This window comes from Scylla paramamosain, chromosome 18 (assembly GCF_035594125.1).
Source record: "Scylla paramamosain isolate STU-SP2022 chromosome 18, ASM3559412v1, whole genome shotgun sequence".
Taxonomy (NCBI): domain Eukaryota; kingdom Metazoa; phylum Arthropoda; class Malacostraca; order Decapoda; family Portunidae; genus Scylla; species Scylla paramamosain.
Genome location: NC_087168.1, coordinates 18777150 through 18791267, shown reverse-complemented (window position 1 = coordinate 18791267; position 14118 = coordinate 18777150). Strand labels below are relative to the sequence as shown.

Here is a 14118-nt window from a genome sequence, read left to right as displayed (position 1 = left end):
TCTAAATCATTAGGAGGAGAAAGCGTTAAGTCTGACAATTACGAGATTGAAATGGAAAAGACAATTGCCTCAGAGGATGGCGGGACAATGGAAATAAGAGGAACCGGGAACTTTTGGGGGGGGGGGGGAAACTAATGTAGAATTTTTTTTGAGTATGTAAAGCCGTTTTGAAAGGAGGTGAGGAGAGAATAGCGGGATATTCGGAAATGGCTGTGGTATGAATGGCGAAATACCACCAAAGAGAAGGTACGGGAGAGGCTCAGAGGCAGCAGCAGGAGGTGATGAAAGCGGAGACTGAGGCGAGAGGGATGTGCGTGACAGACGGAGAGAGAGAGAGAGAGAGAGAGAGAGAGAGAGAGAGAGAGAGAGAGAGAGAGAGAGAGAGAGAGAGAGAGAGAGAGAGAGAGAGAGAGAGAGAGAGAGAGAGAGAGAGAGAGAGAGAGAGAGAGAGAGAGAGAGAGAGAGAGAGAGAGAGAGAGAGAGAGAGAGAGAGAGAGAGAGAGAGAGAGAGAGAGAGAGAGAGAGAGAGAGAGAGAGAGAGAGAGAGAGAGAGAGAGAGAGAGAGAGAGAGAGAGAGAGAGAGAGAGAGAGAGAGAGTCCTAAGGTGTGATCTACATTAAGCAAATAGTCCATTCCCAATTTTTCACTCCTCCATAGAGAGAAAATATGGAAAAAAAAGACCAGTTTCTGTATAAAAGATACGCATCCATGCCACAAGTAGGTCTGATGGCTTCCACCTTCCCTTATCCTGAAAAAAAAAAAAACACACAAAAATAAAACCAGAAAATGGGAAAATGATGATACATAATACTAAAATACTGGTATAGGCTGAGATAAAGAAGGAAGAGGTAGAAGCAGAGTGTTATTGGAGAAACAAGGAAGGAAGGAGGGAAGGAAAGAAGCTGGACTGGGCAAGGGGAGGCGAGGCAAGCAATAAGAAGAATGAAAGGCAGAAACAGAGGAGTACCAAGCGAGATAAGGAGAAGAGAAGTAGGAACAGAAAGTTATTGGACAGAATGGGATAAGATAGAAAGGATACTGAGGCGGGCAAGAATGGGAAAAACAAGGAACAAATGCATGGGATAAGGAAAGAAGGGAGAAGACAAGGACAGAGAACAACTAAGTAAGATAAGGAGAAGAGAGGTAGGAATACAAGGTTAGTGGACAGGATAGGACAAGGAAAGAAGGTTAGGGAATGAGATGAGAAGAGGAGCATGAAATAAGGAAAGAAGGGAGAAGATTGGAATACAGGACTACTACACAAGATAAGGAAAGGAAGAGGCAGGAACAGATGCTTAGTGTACAGGACAAGAAAAAGGACAGGAAAGAATGTTAGCAAAGGCGTGAGAGTGGGATGGAATGAGGCAGAGATTGAGGGTGGACAGAGCAAGGTAGATAGATAGACTGTACAGGGGCGAGATGGAGAAGCTTGAGTGTGAGGCAGGGCGTTGCAGGATCAGAGTTTGGGCAGAGAAAGGTACGATAGATAAGAGACTGCAGGGACAGGATGAAGTGTTGCAGGGGTAGATGGGTAGAGGAAGGCAGGTAGGTAGATAGGTAAGTGTATTGCTGTACAGGGGCGCAGTGGAACAATGTGAGAGCGTTGCAGGGACAGGGGGGCACAGAGGAGGGTGTAGGTGAGGGCGGACGGGGACAGAAGGTAGGTAGGTGCGTGGGTGTTGGTAAGGGGAGAGTGGAGCAGTGTGCGGGTGGGGCAGAGCGGGGAGGGGGAGTGAAGGTGTGGTTTGCATGCTCAAATAGCCATTTCTCTTTATTGCGATAGAAATGGCCGCGTTTCTGTTACGGTCGTCGGGAGCCTTTGTTGGGATGACTGCGTGTTATCTTTTCATGCCAGTGTTCCTTGTTTGAATTCGGTCATGTATTGCTCTTGGCTCTATTTTCTTTCTGTCCCTCTATCTCTCTTTTCTTGTTTTGTTTCTTTCGTTTTTTTTTTTTTTTACGGTTTTTTGCGTCTCTCCTTCCTCTTTCAATCTTGTTATACGTTTTTCCTTGTTTGCGTGTATGTGTGCGTGAAAAAGAGAGAGAGAGGGAGAGAGAAAGAGAGGGAGAGAGAATATGTATCACGGATCTCAGTCATGGCCTTGTCTTCCTACGTACAACTAAATATATATGTGAGAACTAAGTATATATGTATCACCGGTTCTATGAAAATCTCCATATACAACAATAGGGGTTTTTGTATACAAGTGTTATGATTGTTTGACGCATTACAGACTTCAAAACAATAGCAATAAACCCTCGTCAGTGATAACAATGAAGACGAGGGGGAAAAATACGAAACCCCATTGAAAGACTCAGAAAAGTATTAAAAACAAAACAAAAAAATCTCTGCCTTAATGATGAAAAATAGTCCCAGTTTTTTTTTTTTTTTAGCTTCGTGAACAAAAAAAAAGAAAATAAAAACATGAGTATAGATAGTGTTTATTTTTTTTGTGTGTATTTATTTTTTTATGTTCAGCATTGGAGGTGTGTGTGTGTGTGTGTGTGTGTGTGTGTGTGTGTAGGTGGGTGGGTAGGTATGCAGCTCTCTGTTTGTAGAAATAAACATACACAGTGCGCTATTGTAAGGTTGTTATTGAAGATGAGAACAAAACATCAAAAATATAAGATAAAATAATAAAGCCTATTGACTTTAATCCACATAGAGACTTTTGAGAACATAATGAACGTCTGGACAGGAAGGAGACAAAGACGGATACACTGCCAGACAAACAGAGAGAGACAGACAAATAGACGGAAATAGATAGATGTACAGAGATTGCAATTAAATGTTACGTAGTCCCATTAAATGACTCACTGTGAAATGTACGTAACTTGTCACTGCACAAAACTCAACCCGATGACACAACTTATTGGAATCTGCAGCAGGGAGAGAGAGAGAGAGAGAGAGAGAGAGAGAGAGAGAGAGAGAGAGAGAGAGAGAGAGAGAGAGAGAGAGAGAGAGAGAGAGAAGTGTATTGAGTGGGTGTTTGAAAGAGTGCATTCAGAAGGGCAGGAGAAGTACCGAGGGGTTACTGAAATACTTGATTATATAGTTTTTTTTTTTTTTCTGTGCAGGAGTATCTCTCACCCTCTCGCTTTCGCTCTCTCTCCCACTCTCTCGCTCTTGCTCTGCCTCTGTCTGTGTGAGTAAAGGGACACACCATCGTTAGGCACCAGTGAGCGTGATGCTGTGTGGACATACGGCGGCTGTCTATCACCACCCGGGCGTTAATCAGCGGACAGGAGACCCAGAGGAGCCTGCCTACCTCAAGGGCCAGACAGTTGTGGTGCATGGAAGCCTAGACCTAGAGAATACAAAGAGAACAATAGTTTATGTTTTATAGTAATAGTTTTAGCAATAGTAATAGTTTTAGTTTTATAGCAATAGCAATAGTAATAGTTTTAGTCACCTAATGCACTTATTTCCACTGTGTTTTTGAAAGGCTTTCTGAATCTGAAATTCTGTGATGATTCATGCAAAAGCTGACAATTGATAGATTTTTTAGCATATCAGAGGACTCAAGACAAATACAGTAGGGATGATGATGATAATGTTCAGTGTTCATAAAGAAAAAGAAGAAGAAAACAACTACAACAACAACAACAGCAAAAGGATGAAAAGAACAAGAATAAGAAAAGATTTGGAACAAGAAGGAGAACAAGAACAGGAACAAGAACAAAAAACAGGGCATGGATAACAAGAACAAAAACAGAAAGATAATTATTACCTACATGCATCTTTCCTCACACACACACACACACACACACACACACACACACACACACACACACACACACACACACACACACACACACACACACACACACACACACACACACACACCTCTATTATACAAAACACTGAGCAAAACACACCCTCAGTAACATGCACGCCTCCTACACTATCTTTTTTTTTTACATCTGCCGGCCCCCAGGTGTCATATTTCCTTTCCGCCGCCGCTCACCCAAAGCTGGTACGTCGCGCAAGACTTACCGCGTGGGAAACTGTGGCGCTCTTGTTCCTGTAGATGACGACAAGATCCCCGGTGTCCAGACAAGGGTTAGGGAAGGAGAGAGAGAGAGAGAGAGAGAGAGAGAGAGAGAGAGAGAGAGAGAGAGAGAGAGAGAGAGAGAGTCGTATGTATGTATGAGAGAAGAACAGACGGCGACTACTACTACTACTACTATTACTACTACTACTGTTACTACTATTTTTACACCACTTAGTACCAATGAATATATATATGAATGTGCAGTGTATTTTCCTTTTTTTTTTTTACTGTGGCTACTAAATATTCATCAATTTATTAAAAATTACAGGAATGGACAAGAGTGTAAGGCTGGAAATCCTGAGCTATGTATTATGTATCTCGGATTTAAGGATTTGAAATACGTTTTTTTTTTATTATTTTCGTATCGTAAAAGAAAAAAAGAAATAAGAAAAAAATGAGAGTACAGAGGCTAGACACACTTTCTCTCTCTCTCTCTCTCTCTCTCTCTCTCTCTCTCTCTCTCTCTCTCTCTCTCTCTCTCTCTCTCTCTCTCTCTCTCTCTCTCCAGGGAAGGTTTATCTTTTATTTTTTTCTATTTTTTCCCCACGAAACTGCGAGGAAAGAGAAGCTGTCCTTTCTTTTTTTCGCTCCTTTTTTTCAGTTTTCTCTCCTCGGGTTCTTTTATTTTTTCTATTCTCTTTTTTGTGTGTGTATTTTGTGTTTTCTTGTTTTGTTTGTCTTTCTTTCCTTCTTTTTTTTCGTTCTTTTCTTACGACGCCACTGGGGATTGGGGTGAAAAGGTAAATTGTGACAGTGATTGTTTTTGTTGTCGTTGTTGTTGTTACTGGAAGTAGTGGTGGTGGTGGTGGTGATGGTGGTGGTGCTGGTGGGGATATTTTTTTGAAGGTTTGTTCGTTACTGCTGCTGCTGCTACTAGTACTGCTGCTGCTGGTACTACTACTACTACTACTACTACTACTACTACTACTACTACTACTACTACTACTACTACTACTACTACAGCACCAATACCTCCATAGATTTTGCATACGAATTAACTTAAAAATTAAACAAAACAACAAAACGACTCTCTCTCTCTCTCTCTCTCTCTCTCTCTCTCTCTCTCTCTCTCTCTCTCTCTCTCTCTCTCTCTCTCTCTCTCTCTCTCTCTCTCTCTCTCTCTCTCTCTCTCTCTCTCTCTCTCTCTCTCTCTGCCTTTGTCCTTCCCCTCAAACACTTCCCAGAACAATTGCCTTCTCCCCCTTCCCTCCGTCTGCCCCTCCAGCAGATAACAGGGAAGAAGAAAGAAGAAAAGAAGAACTTGCCTTGTATTGTACCCTGCTACTCCCCACGTCTTTATGTTTACACTAAATGCTTCCTGACATCGAAGGCTTTATCGCTATCTCTCTCTCTCTCTCTCTCTCTCTCTCTCTCTCTCTCTCTCTCTCTCTCTCTCTCTCTCTCTCTCTCTCTCTCTCTCTCTCTCTCTCTCTCTCTCTCTCTCTCTCTCTCTCTCTCTCTCTCAGGCGAACGATTCAGGTATGTGACAGAGAGAGAGAGAGAGAGAGAGAGAGAGAGAGAGAGAGAGAGAGAGAGAGAGAGAGAGAGAGAGAGAGAGGGGGGGGGGAAACGCTAGCGGAAGTGCAGAATAGAGAGAATCGTATATATGTATGTATGTATGTATGTATGTATGTATGTATTTATGTATGTTTCTGTATATGACGATCTGTTTCTGTTATGAATTTGTAGATAGACACAGACAGATAGACACATAGACAGATAGATAGATAGACGAATACAGTATTAAATTTAAGTTTAAAGCACGAATTAATCAATGGATGAAGACTTAATCCACAGAGAGAGAGAGAGAGAGAGAGAGAGAGAGATGAGAGAGAGAGTGAGAGAGAGAGAGAGAGAGAGACATAAGCATCCCGCCACCATAACACAACACACGGGCATCAAACCAAGGCATTAAGTCACCGCTAAACACGCGTACGTTGAAGCCCCGTGTGTTCCTGTGGGCTGGGGATCAGTGTATTGTTTGTGTGTATGACGGCTTTCCCTATTTATGTGTGTGTGTGTGTGTGTGGTGTAGGTATGGCATTGTGTGTGTGTGTGTGCGTGTGCGTGTGTAAGGGTAGATTGTTGATTTCAGTTTCAAGTTAAATTTGACATAATTCTTGGTGCGTGATGTTGAAAATAGGAATCTTAGTTTTTTGTAGAGATCTTAATTAAAAACACTTAATTAGTCCACATATTAATCTGTTCCATATACATTCACGAAATTTTCTGAACTTCGTGACATAATCCATATGTTAATTTCTATTCTTTTATACATACGAAATTCACTGAGCCTCGTGACATCTACTAACATATATTAATTTTTATCCAGTTTTATATACAGGAAATTCACTGGGCTTCGTGATACCGGTGCTTGGGGCGGCTGTGCGCGGAGGTGTGCCGTCATCTGGTACAAACACCCGGTTGGTCCTCGCGTCATTAATTTGGTGAGGGCAATAAACTATGGTTAACGGGCACACTCCATGACAGACGTGACAGCAACACTATACTGATCACTCACCAGCTGCTCGGATTCAAGATTTTTTCGAAACACAAATCTAAATATAATAATTTCGCCTTAGGTATTTGGAAATTGTGAATGGTGTCGCTGTCCTGCCGCTACTTACTGTTTTGTTATCGATCTTTTCTTTCCATCAGTCACAATTCTAAATGTAAAATAATCCCAGAGTAAGGATCTTATTGGAGGTAGAATCATTGAACTACAACTACCTGCTGCTCTGCTTTAGATCTTTTATCCCTCAAAGACAACTGCAAAACAAGGTAAATAATTGTTTTTATGCTTCTTGCAACTTTCATTATGTTCTTAAATTCCTGTGTTCTTGTTATTATAGCAATCGGAGAAGCATTCAGTAAAGTAATGAGTTATTAGTGGTGCTACTCTATCAGTGCTATTATTCAGTAGGTCGAATAAGTTAGTAAAGTGAGTTAAGTTAGTAAATGTATTAACTGCAGAATCTATTATATGAATAATGACATCACCCTTTCAGCTTCACAGTCCGGAAACGCCTACAGAACTCACACAAGCCGCGGAGTGTTTGCTGCGGTAAACATACAAACTCTCCGACCACTTGAAGGTGTCCAAACTTTGTTCAACTTTATGTATGTAGCAGCGGCCCTTCCCTTCCTGTCCCCATTCCTGGTGTTTACAGTATGTCGCTGTTGTAGACAGAGCATCCTTAGTCTCTCTCGGCATCCCTCGTTTTAAGAAGTGAATATAATCTTGTGCTAGTGTGCTAAAGGATCTATTATGCCGGGAATAACAGGACGTGGGTAACATATCAGAGGGGAGAGGCATTTACCCCTGTGTCTCCCTATCTAGCCTTCCCTTGAAATACACAGACCTTTAAAAATCTACTAGAAAATGCACTAATGGACCAAAGAAGAATGGGACAGCAATGGCAACAGTTCCCTCTTCGCCAATTCCCGGTTTCCCATTAGATCGAAGTAGTAGATGGAGCTTTCTTAGTCTGCTAGTAATCCTTTAAAAAATAACATAAGACTGGCCTGGTGTGCTAAAGAATTTATTGTCCCGAGAACAAGAAAACGTGGGTAGCATGTTTCTTTCCCTAGAACTGAAACATTCACCTCCTGTGTCTTGCATTCTGGCCCTTCCTTGTGCGGAAAGACATAGGAATCCGTTAGAAAATGCACTAATGGAGCGGAGAAGAATGGGACAGCAGTGACAACAACTCCCCCTTCGCCAAAAACCCAGGAAACCTTTGCCTTCAACACCTCACGTGGCTCGGCGTTTTGTGCGAGGAGAGCCACACTTGCACTGCCAAACAGGACACATAGCCGTCACATATCGTTCCGGAATGACTGGAAGGGAAACACAGGGGAGGAGAGGAAGAGAGGAAGCTCACCACGCGCGCCTCCGTTCTGCAGCCAAAGGGAAAAGGGGACGAGGAGGGAGAGTTAGTGTGCAGGAGGACGTGGGAAGATCAACGTACGGCAGGAGGAAGAGACCTGCAGCTAGAGGCAGTTGAGCTAAAATACTTGCGTCGTTTGGAGGCGAAGAATGAAGAAATTAATATGAATGTGTGAGAAAAGGCGTGGTGGAGCTTCAGACTTGCCGAGAGTGGCAAATCGAGAGAGAGAGAGAGAGAGAGAGAGAGAGAGAGAGAGAGAGAGAGAGAGAGAGAGAGAGAGAGAGAGAGAGAGAGAGAGAGAGAGAGAGAGTGAGTGAGTAAAAAGTGATCAAAGATGGAAGTTACAACAGGAAACTAATATCGCCTACCGTTTTTTTTTTTTTCTTTTGTGGTCAACATTTTCTTTCACAAATCCACGTTTTCTTAACTCGTGTTCTTCTTTTCTTCTTTATTTCTTGACGCCGAAACTCGCCGCCGTAAATCTTTCCCTCAAACAGGACTGATTAAATACGAATAGTTGTGGCGGGTGTCTGTCTGTCTGTCTGTCTGTCCTTCGTCAGGATTTCTCTCACTGTTACTTGGAAATATGACCAGTTTTCAGGTGAAGTTTCCCTTGATTCTCTCCAGCATCAAGACAAACCGGGGAAAAAAAATGAATAGAAAAAAAAAAAATCAAGAGAAAACGGCACGGAAAGAGATTTAGCAATAGATGTAAAACGTAAAAGACGATCAAACAGACTGAAAAAAAGTGAAAAAAAAGGACAAAGAAAAAAGAAAACGGGCGAAAAAGACCGCCTTGTGTGAACTGTATTACATCAACACACACAGCAGTGCACCTTGTATTCTCTCTCTCTCTCTCTCTCTCTCTCTCTCTCTCTCTCTCTCTCTCTCTCTCTCTGTCTCTGTCTCTGTCTCCCCACCTCCCCCTGCTTAGCTGTACTGGAGGCTGGCCAAACACGGCTGCCTGGCCCAAGGGTTCACACGTGAGGGATGAGAAGGAAGGCAGAGTGGGACACGGGATTCGCAACCTCACTTTCATTTCCCGCGCCGCAGTGAGGACAAAGGCGGCAGCGAGCACCTCTGAGTAATGAGTTCTTCAGTTTCCGATGCCGCCCAGAAGAGCATCAGGCATTGGTATCGCTTGTGGATGGGAGAGGTTAGTGGTGTTCTAAATATACCGTGCGTGTTATGAGAGTACATGATATCTGTTGCGTAATCTAAAACTAAAGAGTTCTTCAGTTTCCGATGCGGCCTAGAAGAACATCAGGCATTGGTATCGCTCATTGGGGGAGAAGTTACGTTGTGTTCTAAATACACCGTGAGTGATATGGCAGTACATGCATCTGTTGCGTAATCTAAGAGTTATGAGTTTTCCACTTTCCGATACGGCTCAGAACATCAGGAATCAGTATCACTCGCGTTTGGGGAAATTAAGAAGTTGCCCAGTGTACCAAATATACCGTGCGTCGCATAAGAGTACCTGACATGTTTCGCTTAATTTCTATAACCCTAGACGATTTTACAAAGGATGGAAATAGTAAACTCTAGAAAAAAAAAAATTATCTTCTCCAATCGATCTTCGGTTCATGTTCTCAAGCGTTTTAGTGTTTGATCTCCAGTACTTTCAGCAGGGTTTAATGGAAGTTATTTGAGCTTTCAAGGATGTTCTTATGATTCTGGTGATAAATGGACAAAGATGCGGTACTACCAAAGGGAAAAAAAAGTACCGTGAGAACCCGACTAATCTCTATGGCCTTTGAAGATAGTCTTGATTGGAGTTTAAAGCTTTTAAGAATACACGCCATTTGTTATTAGTGGTGTCTTTAAAACTGCACTCTAAACCAGACCCTTTTATTAGGCTTAAGGAGAAGTCATATCAGTCAGAACTTAGAGGGTTAAATCGGTCAAGTAACATGCAGTCTTCTAGGGGCGTGGATGGCGGTGACTGCATCTAGCGTGGAATTTGGCTTATGTTACCCACCTTTTCATTACTCCACCAGATGACTCATTACGACAGAAAACAAAACAAACCCGATGTATCCCATTGTTTCGTCAAGTGCGGGGAGAGAAACGGAGAGGGAGAGAAATAAAAACAAGACGCATTTACCTCTGTCTCTTTCTTTCACCTGCCTCGTTAAAATGACAAAGTAGAAGCTGTTAGTATTAAAAAAAAAAAGACCTAATTTGCAGACGTAAGCGCTCATTGAAATCCACAGCATTCCACAAGAACACAAAGACTTGAAGAGAGAGAGAGAGAGAGAGAGAGAGAGAGAGAGAGAGAGAGAGAGAGAGAGAGAGAGAGAGAGAGAGGAGAGTGGAGAGAGAGTGGAGTGTTCCGAGACGCGCCAGTGAGACAGAGCCCATTAAGAGTGTCCGAGGCCACTCAGTGCAGACAATGGAGGCAAACGAAGTGAATCCGGCGCAGAATATTGGCATTTCATACGCTAAATTTTATTGTCTTGCAGATGGGGACTTGTGGGTGAGGAGAGGGAGGCTGTGTTGTGGGTGGCGGCGGCGGTGGTGATGGTGGTGGTCATGGTGGTGGTGGTGGTGGTGGTGGTGGTGGCGGACGGAGAGCAGCAATTAAAATGGTCTTTCTTATTTGCATGACTGTTCTTTGTTCCCTCTGGCGCTCTCTCTCTCTCTCTCTCTCTCTCCTCTCTCTCTCTCTCTCTCTCTCTCTCTCTCTCTCATCCGCACACACACACACACACACACACACACCATCACTAGAACCAGCAGATTTACCACTATTTGTCCTTAGTCTTCCACAGCCTCCCATCATCCCTCACTCCGCTCCCTGGTAGACGTAATGAGGCCAATACATGCAGGAGACATGAGGAAGTGACGTCCCTTGTCTCCTAGTCACACCATTCCTAGTCACACCTATGAGTAATTGATCAGCCCCATACATAACGTGGAGAATTGAAGCCCCTTGAAGCTCTGTTAGGTGTGCGCTCCTCCGCCTCCCACGCCTCTATAGCTTACATGTCCCCTATATTCTGACGCTCATAAAGTGCTCCTGGTTAGTTAGAGGCTTGGTGGTGAGAGTGAGATTAAATGAAAACAGATACCAGAAGATCTATTGGTATGTAACAAAAGTATCTGTGTGTCTATTTCTAACTGGATGTAGTTTTTCTTCTGTATTCAAGGTTAGAAGTCGAGTCATTTTTCTATTGTCCCTTCAGGCTGTTTAGTTTTCCTTCTTTGGTCTTGGTTGGAAGTCGAGTAATCTTTTTTCTCTCTCTCTAGGCTGCTTTTAGTTTTTTTTCTCATTAGTATTCTTGGTTAGGAGTCGAGTTTCTCTCTGCTTTCCTTTTGCCATACGTTTAGTCTTCCCTTAATCTTAAGTCCTCTAATCCGCTGAGAATCTATCCGGTTTTATGAGACAGCAGATCAGCGGCGTCAAGACCAAAACACAAAACACGGTGGAAACGAGTGCAGCATTTCAGTTGACGTCCGGCCACGAGCGTGCGTCACTCGGACGGCGTGTGACCCGAAGCACACGCCGTCAATAGAAAACGAAATAGGACAACTTGTACAGCCGTCAGTAAATGCCACCGTTATAGATCCTGGACGCCACTACCCGCACCGCTGCAGTTCACGTCCCGGGGGAAAAAAAGACTAAAAAAGAGGGGAACGTGAGCTGCAGTTGCGATAGCCCTTCAGTAGCCTTGCCCACTCGTGTAACAAAGCACACAGGTGGATCCTCAAAATGGCCGGGTTGCGCGTAAATGAAAGTTAAACATTTTGCGCTAATGACAGATCGCTCCTCCTTTCACCAAGTTTACCGCGATGGATTTAAGCATTCCCGGGTGTCGTGCTGTCATAAATCTTCAGCATACTGATCTGACACAAGAGATACAGTGATCATGTTCCTACATTAATATATAATACCTTTTTATCGTGCTTGGCTTAAGGTAGAGGCAGATAAGTGGCTGCGGTTAGGAGGCTCTGTCAAGGGTAAGGAGCACGTAACGTCTTGGAGCGGCTCAGGTAATAAGAGGGTTTGACAGTCTGCCTCGCCTCGCCTTACAGAGGACCATATTCTGAAACACTTCTACGCCGCACCTCCACTACATTAAAAAACCTCTAGTTAAAATTACACGGACTTTTAAGGATATTTTTACGTTTCTAGTAACAGATTAACAAATGATCTACATACTTAACAAGAGAAACACTCCTGAGAACCCTGGTAATCATATTTGTGGCCTTTGAAAATAATGGTAGCGAGAGACCAGTGAGTTTCTGATTACGGGTCAGAGTGCAGGGCTGATAAACTTTTCCTGAGGGTGTCTCGTGTGTCCTGGTGATGTGCACGTGGGAGTAAAGACAACCAGGTACAGTGCATTAAGCTTGAATTGCGTTGAGGTGAGGGACAGGATGCACCAGTTAATCTTACTTCATGCGTGGACACGTTGCTTGCCTCCTTAGCATATATTTAGACGTCACTCCGAACACGAACAGTCAGAGAGTCACGTTCAGTCGGAATATTCATCGCCTTCTCTGTGTTCATTAGCAAGTCCTGTATTGTACTGAGGCGATGTAAGGAGGTGTGATGTGTGGGCTGTGAGGATAGAGGACAGGATGAAAACAAACACACACAGGTCAGTGTTCAGAAACGCCTTGTTCTCTAACCACGACTGTTTTCAAAGGCCACGGAGATGATTAGCCCGGTTCTCAAGAGTGTTCCTCCTGTTAATTATGTAGAAAGCTTGTTAATATGTCACTAGAACCGTAAAAAGACATTGAAAACCCATGTAGCGTTAACCGAAGCCTTCTGAAAGTAGTGGAGGTGCAGTGTAGAAGCGTCTCAGAATCTAGTACATAGATACACAAATACACCTAAAATACAACCAAATCTAATCTAATCTAAGCCCATATACTACAGACCAAACTCAATACAAGACATATGCAGTCTAAGATACTCCTGCAGTTTTCCTTCCATCGTCTTATTGATTTCTTCTTGAGGAGGAAAGCGTGTGAGGCTGCGTGGATTCATGGCTTCGTGGGTCCGTTTTTATTTTGCGTGAGTTTGCGTGCACGTGGGAAAGTCTGCCTATCCTGCGGGATCAATGAAAGTATCCTGCGAGATTGCAAGATAAATGGCTCGCGACGCTTCCGTAATAGCGATGTGAGAGAGAGAGAGAGAGAGAGAGAGAGAGAGAGAGAGAGAGAGTGTGTGTGTGTGTGTGTGTGTGTGTGAGACAAGTGAAGAAAGAGAAATTTCATTGATTGTGAGCAAGAAGTGAAGCTTTCTGAGTGTTTCTGGTCATTCCATTCTTCTCCCTCATTCTTTCCCCTCCCCTTACCCCTTCCCTCCCTCCTCCCTTCCCCTAACCATCAACCACTCACTCATTTCTTCCCTCCACGAACACTCCATCACACTGCCCGCGCCGCCAGATCCCTCCTGTAGCGGCGATCTATCACTCACCCCACCAGACCCTTCCTCTCCTTCCTCCTGCAGCGACTCGTAAATATAACATGCGCCTATTGTGCCTGCTAATTATCGAGGTGATGAATACGTGTGTGTCTGTCCGTCATGAGTAGGAGAGGGGCTGGGCGGAGCGGGGTGTCTAGTGGAGTGTGTAAAGAAAGAGATGCACGAGTTTCATTTGTCCAACCTTCAGGCGTGATCATGATGCGGGGAAATTGTGTGTGTGTGTGTGTGTGTGTGTGTGTGTGTGTGTCTGTGTGGTGAGGAGTGTGGTGGATAGGTATGTGTGGTGAGTGAGTTTGATGAGTGTGGGGAGGAAAGTTATGCATGTGTTAGTGTAGAGCTGTGATAAAAACGGCGAAAAAATAGTGTTTGTTGAGAGAGCTTGGGATGAGTTTGGTACGGTTGTTTTCAAGATTTCGTGGCATGAAATTGTTAATAGAAAGTTGTGGTGAAAAAAAGCTTAAAAATATGCTGTGTGGTGAGGATCGTTTTACTCGCGGAATAGTGTGGTGAATGTGGTGAAAGTGAGTTTTACTGCAGAAAGATGTGATGAGGATACATTCTGCGTGGCAGGAAGCAGTGGCGAACATGACAGCTGTAAAAGGTTGCGGTAGGAATGAATAAAGTCGGGATGCGTGGTGAGAGTGGCGTGTTAGTGGCGAGTATGAATTTAGTCACCGAAAGTCGTGGTAGGAATAACTTAAGTGAGACTGAGTTAGGCGATAGAAAAGAG

At 43.6% G+C, this 14118-nt stretch overlaps 1 protein-coding gene across 4 annotated transcripts in view; it reads left to right on the top strand.

The window, feature by feature from the left end:
• Positions 1-14118, top strand: part of LOC135109235 (putative neural-cadherin 2) — a 312599-nt gene that overhangs the window by 111753 nt on the left and 186728 nt on the right. Inside the window, exon 1 of one of the 4 annotated variants that reach the window (XM_064020471.1) lies at positions 8612-9101. The exons of the other annotated variants lie outside the window; for them this stretch is intronic. The gene's annotated coding sequence lies outside the window, so the exon portion shown is untranslated. Of the gene's footprint in view, positions 1-8611; positions 9102-14118 lie in introns of those variants that run through there. 4 annotated transcript variants of the gene reach the window in all.